Genomic DNA, 8,536 nt, shown 5'->3' with positions numbered 1-8,536 from the left:
TATCTTCAGAATTGGAGTCAGAAATTTGGAAAATCCAATCTCAAGAAACAGAATGAAAGATTAGAATTAGATGAGTAAGTACAGACTGATGTTAATGTCAATCCTGTTCTATGGCACCTGTCAATAGAAAGTGAAGTTAATTCATACAAATACAAAGTGATGAAGTTCTGAGAATTGCCTTCTTAAACAGATAAAAACAGATTCTTTGCCTTGAAGGATACAACAGGAGGAAGAGGGAAGGTGTTTTGTATGCACCTTCAACTTAAATACAGAAAACTATGTCTAGAGAAAAAATGAGTGTTCAGAAAAAGGGACTATTCAGATAAATTCCAAATTAGACATTCATATGAAGTATCTTAGCTTCCCACATCAGTAGCAGTCACTGCTTGATTTGTGTACAGCCCAGGATTGCTGCTGAAAAAGGATGCAGGTAATGCAGATTCTTTAATTATTCTCAGCAACAATCTGAAGAAGTAGTTGAAAAATTAAGCCATGCATCACTTTGATCAGCAGAGGCCACGAAGTTCTTTCAGTGTGCATTCCTGTAAGACAACTGTGGTTGCAGCTGCACAATGGCAGGTATATTTTACCTAGTAAATTATTCAGAAACAAGAACTTAATGGGTTAGAATTGTAGACACAGAAATCCATGACCTGCTGCTGGGCATTCCCTTTACCAAATTAAGAAAATAAACCTGTGATGACAGACCAAGCAAATAGGAGTTCCCAAGGGATAGGAAAGGGTATGGACAGGTTAGTGGAAGCTGATTGTCTTGACCCTTTATGTGTTCATCTGTGATTAAGAAAACTCCAACAGCTGCCAGACTATACAGTGCACTGGCAGATGCACTGGCAGAGTGCTGAAAGGAAGTGCGCACAGTATTGAGCTCACTGACACAGAAAAATAAGAGGCTCCCTGTGAGCACAAGAGCTAAAGGTGGAATCAATACTCTTGCAAACTTAATAGCTCAGGGACACCACGAGCATGCAACCCTACAGTAAAGCATTTCAGAAATTACTTGTTACAGCCAGAAGGAAGTGGATGCCACATTTTCAGAAAACAACAGAAGAGATGGTACCATTTCGTTCAGTGCCCATTTATTTGGTTATGGAGCTCTTCCTCCATGCTAGGATGCTGGATGTCTCTGCAGCACTTTTAACCTTCACCAGCCAAGGAATTACAGTTCTGCAGCCCCAGTGGCACCTGACCAACTTCATGGCCAGCATTAGGAAGAAAATGAACAAATGCTTTTTTTTTTTAACATGGCAATGTCCTTAAAGAAATCAAAAGATCAGTGCAGAGTAAGCAGTTCTTCCCTTCAGATGATCAAATCTGTCCATGTTTTAGGCAAAACTGATATAATGCCTTGTGAAGAACTTTTCAGTTAGTACATTAGTTCTCCCATTCAGAGCAAAAGTGAAATCATGTCAAATATATGTGATCAGATGGTTTCCAGTAGGAAAAGGCTTAATATAATATCTGAAAGCAGTTAGTCACCCTGTATTCTACTAGCAAAGAGTAGTGGATCTGCAGTGGCTCTGTAGAAAACCTTGTTGGCAGATGATCAGAGATAATCAGAGAAAGACTGGATATTTAAAAAAAGATTACATCCAAAAACCAAGGAGAGTTATTGTTTGACAATTTCTCCCTTATGCTAATCCATACTTCAGTTAAATCAGACATTCAGAATAGCTGTTCAGGTATTCCATAATTCTAACCACCTCTGCTAAGAGCCATATAACTCTTTCTTCTTTTTTCACAGATGTTGGATGAGAGTGAGAAGCTGATTGTGATGGGTGCCTGACTGACATCAATTTGCACAGCAGGAGCTAGACAGGAAGAAAGCAGATTGCAGTGCTTAGGATCATACATTGGAGGGTGAGTCTGCTTTCAAAAACATAAACCCAAAGGCTTTTGGTTTTTTGTTGGCTTTTTTTTTTTAAGAGGAAGACTGCAGTAACACCTAGAGAGCTAGAATGGGCTTGACACCAAGCTGTGGTTCTGCATGGAGGATTACTTACAATTGCTGAATGAAATGCTCTGGATGTAAATATTTTTGCTGGCGCAATATGTTATGACTCTATCACTCACCTTGAAAGAGGAGACTAAAAATGCTTTGATAAATGGTTTGAAACATTGCCCAGTTTCACTGGCTTTGTTCTTCTAAGTGTTTGTACCTCTTGCTTCAGCTGCAAAGTTATTTCATCATGTCCTAAAACACTGCTATGCAGAGAACTGCAGTATAACAAGCTATAAACTGGAGCATGTTGGCCTAATCAGCCAACTGAGGGTGGTAGACTTAACAGAAAGTGCTTTTTACCCTTTTGAGGCCAAATATTACAACACAGCACATTTACACAGCATTACCTTACCTTTACTTCCGAGAGACGTGTTTGGTGCTGTCTCAGGTTTTCTTTTTTCTTTTGTAGTGCAGGCTGGTAAAGCAAAGCTTTTCTTGAATTGTTCTATTCTGATGGCAGTGATTTCACACTCTGTACATTTGGGTTCAAGAGCACCACTTTCAACCTCCTCTGAGACTTGGTTTCACCTGGTTCCCACACTTCTGTACACTAGTGACTTCCGGGGCCAATTATGGTAATCAATCCCCTCACTGAGTTCTCTCCAGCTACAGGTTAGCATGTTCACAATTTCCTGAGGGAAACCAATCTCATACCTAGCAAGGAGCTGCAACTTCTCTCCAAGTTCCTGCAATATGTTGGCAGCCAAGGACTTATTCAGTGGTGAGCTCTCATCTACCTGTGGGATCAAAGATGTTGGGAAGATCCTTGGGTTTGAGTCCTCCATAGTGGTTTTACACAGGGACACATCATAAAACTGGATATTTTTCTTTTCTTGTTGTATCTTACTCTTTAAGAAACCATCTTCATGCCTTTCTGTATGCTCCTCTGTACAGATGGCACTCCTGCTTTCAATTGGGCTACGGAGAAAAAAAAAAGCTGTATCATTGAGTGAGAGCAGTACCAGTTAAAAACCCCAGAAAACAGACCGGTTATCTTTGCTGCTATAAATGTATGTGAACAGGCAGGCAGTGTGCCCTTACACAGCTGAGACTGAGCCACATTTCCTCCCAAGGAAGACACTCCTAGATCAAGCTCAGAAACACCCATGCAGAGCAGCGTGAGGATGTTTGGTGCAGCCAGTGCCAAACCAGGATCCTTGCACTGACAGTGTATGCTGAAGTGCAGTACAATGTAATTTAACATGCTTATTGATTTCTTCTCTCCTATGTAAAATTATTTTCTCTCGTGCCAGAGAATGGTAATCAAATAAATCCAAAATTTTCCTTTCTTAGATGTTACATGCCAAGAACTTTTCGATGCAATAAAACTTTGAGTGTCTAAAAAAGTCTTCTCCAGTAGCTAGTGATTCTATCTATCCTATTTTGTGTTGCGCTTTGGTTTTTTTTCAGTTTGGAAAATGTGATTTTCCATGGTTTTGAGAGAGCCATCTTTATTACAATTAGAGGCCTGCCAGTGTGGAAAATTTCTTAACAATTTTTTTGTGTTTTAAAATCTAAAATATAAAGAAAGTTACCAAGAAAAGTCTTAGTCTTCAAGCCTCTAAACACAAACAAGCTTATCTGTAACCACATGGTTACCCTTTCCAGTTTCAATGGTAGCTTCTTTCACTCTCTGAATGCACACAAATAAGTTCATAAACTGAAACAATCTGGAGTAAATTTCTGAAATCCCAAAGCAAGTTAGGCAAAACAAGGTTTGTCCTTGGAACAAAAATATCAGTTCAAAGAAAATATGATGAAATACAAATTTAAAACCCAGTTATCCTGGGGAGCCACACCCTGGAGGAATGCTGTGAACGCTGGCTCCCAGTGCATTAGTCAGCAGACATGAACTTCATGAAATCCACAGAGCTCTGCACCCAGCAATGTGCTGTTGTTCAGTCCAAGCCTAAACAGCAGAACAAGGCTATTATGTGGCATTATATAACTAACTGTTCAAGGTTCTTAAGTTAAATATATTAAACTCATGAAATGCTGACAGCAGAAATGAACATTAGGTATTCCAGCTCAAGGAGGTAGGGTTAGATAGAGGACACTGTCACCTTACCACTTTTCTCTCTCTGCTCACACTGCTTGGGCAGAGTGCCAGTTCTGGTCCTGTGCTTCCCCCATCTCTCCTGCTCTGTCCTGGCCACGTCTACCTTGGGGATAATTTTTGTGCCTTCCTTGAAAAAGTAGTTGACAGAAACTTCCTTGCTCCTACCACTAATGTTGTCACACCATTACCTGGCAGTAAAGCCAGGGGAAGATCTATACTGAAATACAAGAGCAGTTCTTCTGGTATCTTCTTGCCTTTCTCTTTCATTCTAGTTTTCATCTACAGCAATATGCATGACTGTTTCCAGTTTAAGACTGGAGGAGGTGTGGAGGTGAAATAGAAGACTATCCTGGATATAAAACACCTGGTGAAAGAAATATACAGCTGCTGCCTCCAGCACTGCAGCTGTAAACATTACTTCCATTACTAACCAGAATGAAGAAAAGGTGGAGCAACCCAGAGGAAAGTAGCTACATCAGCAGGCTGTAAAAAGGAAACTGTTAATGCTTTTTACACTAAGAGTGAAGCTGAGAAATTACTTTCTGTGTGAGGTCTTGAAAATTTTCTTCAGATAAGAAAAGAACCAGCACTGCGTGAATGCGAATACATTCACACATCAGTGTATTAAATTATATAAAATTGATTAGAAGTCTCTAGTTCAAAATACCACTTTTTGATAATTTAGGTTCATACCACTCTAAACTAGGGTTTTCAAGAGATATGACCTACAATTATTTCTGAGGATATACAATGTCTCAGTTTGTTATCTGAAAAAGAAGACTGCTTCCACCTGCAGTAATGGCTCAGGGAGTACATCAAGAAAGATGCTTTTATTAAAAAAAAAAAAAAAGAATGTTTATGACTCTATCATAAATACAAAAAAAAAATTTTAAAACAGCAGCCTAGGGACCCTTGGCTCTTAGCCTTTCATCCCTTACCAAGACTATGCACAGGCACAGAGATGTGCTGTCAGGGAACTGCTCACTGCAGCATGTCCTAATGTATGTTTCTGCATACCTGCCTAATGCAATAGCTCCTTGTCACTGAAATATAATTGTCACTGAAATATAAGGAGTCTTCCTGAGGCACTGGCTTGTTTTGTTCATGCGACTCTTGTAGTTTAAAAGCTATTTTAATAGTAAGCTCTAAAGAAGGCCATAAGCTGACTTACTTTTATATTTCACAGCATGCATCTATTGATGCAAACTGAGAAGCATTTGCTTTTTCCCAGTCTGAGTACACACACAGCAGTCTGTGCTTCTCACAGTGACTTTCACCACTCAGAGAGATGAAATTTGCTTCTTTTCAGAAGCACTCATACATCCCTTGAAGCCTGTCCTCCAAGGGACACAGATGTTGGGACGCTAGCTGAGGCAAGGCAGTATGTTTGCATTGCGGCTGACAGGCTGTAATCTAACTGGTGTTTGGCAAAAAGAAAAAAAAAAGCAGTCACTAAGGAATGTGGAAGTCCACAGTGAACAGAGTTAAATGCAAATTCTTTGTCTGGTTTTGCCACATCAACCTCGCTACTTCATCTAGGTTATAAGAAAATTTTAAAGATGGCTGAGGAAGTACAAGAGTCCTTTGTCCTCAGCAATGGGTGACAGGGAGTATCCTTCCTTCTAGAGTCCATAAGACATATTTGCTGTCATGCAGGAAACATTTTCCTTGTCTACTTCCAGCATTTAGGCCTAATATTAAACTTCTAGTCATAAAAATTTTCTCATTGACTTCAGTGAATTTTTAGAGCTGAGTAAGGACTATGAGTTTTGGCCCTAAGCTAGGAAAAAGAGTATTAAAGTGTCATAAACACATAAATAATGGCATCAGTCCCAGAAATAGAAACAAATGTAACATCCCGCGGTTCAACTCCTCTGGGGGCTGATATAGGCCGCTTACTCCCTAGTTGTCCTTCCTCACCCTCTTTCCAGGATTAAACCACAGCTGTCAGAGACAGCTCCCCTACTCCATTCCATGCCATTTCTTGACACTCACATACGATTTGAAAAGAAAGCACGAAAGAAAACATAACATACCCTAAAAAAAGTCTTCTTCTGAAGATCATAAATTCTTTTGCTAGGAAAATAGTGCAATTGGAGCAGTCTCCTTAGAAGAAAAATTAGAGGAGGTGACTCTCTGTGTTGTGTTTCAGGAAAGTGTTTCAAATTCTGCTGAATGTTTTGGACTACATTCAGCCCTTCCCTTAATTCCCCAGCCACTGCCTGCCTTTGTCCAGGGGTTGGTTAAGAAAAACAAATACCCACTGTGAGAAAACAAAAAACTCCAGCTATATACTTCCACCTAAAAATGGTATTCACAAGTCTCTCCTGGCCTATGGCCTGTCCGATACTCTTACCTCATCATGCTGTCTAATACAGCATGCAATTGGGAAAAATAGCATCCATTAGTATAAAGTGTATTAAATGCTAGGAACAGATGACTGGCAATAATAGAAGAAGGACAAAAACTCTTAGCTGGTAAGGGCATTCTACAAGATGTCTCTCACTCTCTCTGCATCCACGAGCCTGGATCCTTTTAAGTGCAGCCAGATGGGGAACGTGGAACCAGTTGCTGGCCTGTTCACATTAATGTTCACTTTGTCAATGCAGTCAGGCCAGCTTCTTACTCACACTTTGCAATTTCTTTTATAGAGCATTCCTATTTTTGCACATTGGTTATCACGCTATTCCCCTCTTAGTCATGCATATTCTCTTATATATGGTGCTGATTCTGGGTCTGGAAGTAGCATAACCTGGAAAATGCTTAACTTTTCTTTGTCCAATGTGCCCTCTTCCCTGTGAACCTGATGAACACAGCCTGGGTCCAATAACACCATCTCAAACTGTAGAGACACTGTTAATCCTGTCTCTTCTAGCTCACTCAGTGTGCTTTCCCTCTGCTGGGTTTTATTATATTCTATGTTAAGTTAAGCGTGACACCACTTGACAATTTATTTTCAGCTACTCTTTTAAAGAAAGGAGGTTTATGCAAAGGTTCATTTTCAGGCAAAATTGGTGGAATAACACACCCAAACATGATGACACTTGGACACACTTTCTAAAAATCATCAGCTGAGTAGACAATAGTGGCTCAAAGAACTGTCCCCACCTAAAAAGAGACAGGCCAAACTGTTGAACCATGTGGCACAAGCCATCTCTCCCTCTCTGTTGGGGTATCACAGTGACTATGAATGGTGCCAGGGTCATTCTGGGAGGAAAGAAACAATGCCCTAAGAAAACTGCCTTTGTTAGGTCAGCTGATCACAGAAACATTTCTTCTGCTTGTAATTTTTTTCCTCTGATGCACTTCCACATCTCATGTTTGCAGCTTCTGCATGAGATATATTTTTATTTTATATATCTCTGGGCAATATCTCTCCTTCTGTCTTCCCTGGGCTTCTTTAGACTCTATGGACTCCTTTATCCATCACTTTGCCTCTAGAGTCAACAAAATCTCTGGTCTGGCAACCTGTCTGTTTTGGCACACACCAGATCGAATGGAACAGGAGCACAAGCACTCTCTTTTTCAAGCTGTCAAAGGCACTACAGGGGTTAGAGTGAGGGGTAAGGACAGTCTGATGTATGAGAGACTAATGGATTGAAACAAACCACAAAATCGCTGCCATCAGATATCTTGGGACCATTACAGTGCCCAACTACAGTAAACGTACAACAGGAAGATGTAAGATGACTCAAAATGGAGAATTCAGGGAATTTGACCATTGATGCTCCCCCTTTCCTGCCACAAACCACAAAAAAACCCAAACCAAACCAGCTCTGTAGATTCTGCTTCTACCTAATCAGAAAACTAGAATAGAAAGCAATAAATCTAGAGTGCATTAGTGCACATGCTTTTGTGTCATCCATTCTCAGTTTGATAAAGAGGTATTCCTCCATGGCTCTCTTCACCAGCCTCAGACAACCAATTCTGACTGGAGTGGGGGCAGGACTGAGAACAGAACAGCAGGAAAATGGCAGTGAGAGTTAAATGGCACACCTGCTGTATCATGCAAGGTTTATCCTGCTTTAGCCATAGTAATAGGGCTGTCCTGGAGGTGGTCCAGTTGGATTGACAGTAGCATATAATAATTTGATTTAAAGGGGGAGCAAGTGGTAATACAGCAGTTCCTAACTGGTGAGCCATGTCTCACTGCCCAGAACACGCTTTGAGCCTGGGGGAATCAGCATCCCTGCATCCATCCCAGGCCTATGGAAACCTCAGCGGAATGTTTCTATGTTCAAGCAAAAGTGGTGAACATGCTGCTGTGACACCTGCCTGGAGCAGGATGGATTTTGTTTGACCAATACTAGAGCAGTACCTTAGTCCTTTTGAGTCCTGTTCTTGCTGGGAATCGTATCAGGCCAGGAGTGAGGAGATGCCCATGGGTGTGAGCCAGGGAAGGCCTAGACAGAACCAGCCGTCAGTGGGGCCAAGGGGACAGCATTTGTACCTCAGGG

Source organism: Corvus hawaiiensis, chromosome 4, assembly GCF_020740725.1.
Source record: "Corvus hawaiiensis isolate bCorHaw1 chromosome 4, bCorHaw1.pri.cur, whole genome shotgun sequence".
In the NCBI taxonomy this organism is placed as follows: domain Eukaryota; kingdom Metazoa; phylum Chordata; class Aves; order Passeriformes; family Corvidae; genus Corvus; species Corvus hawaiiensis.
The sequence above is the reverse complement of the archived record's forward strand: the minus strand, read 5'-3'. Positions refer to the sequence as shown.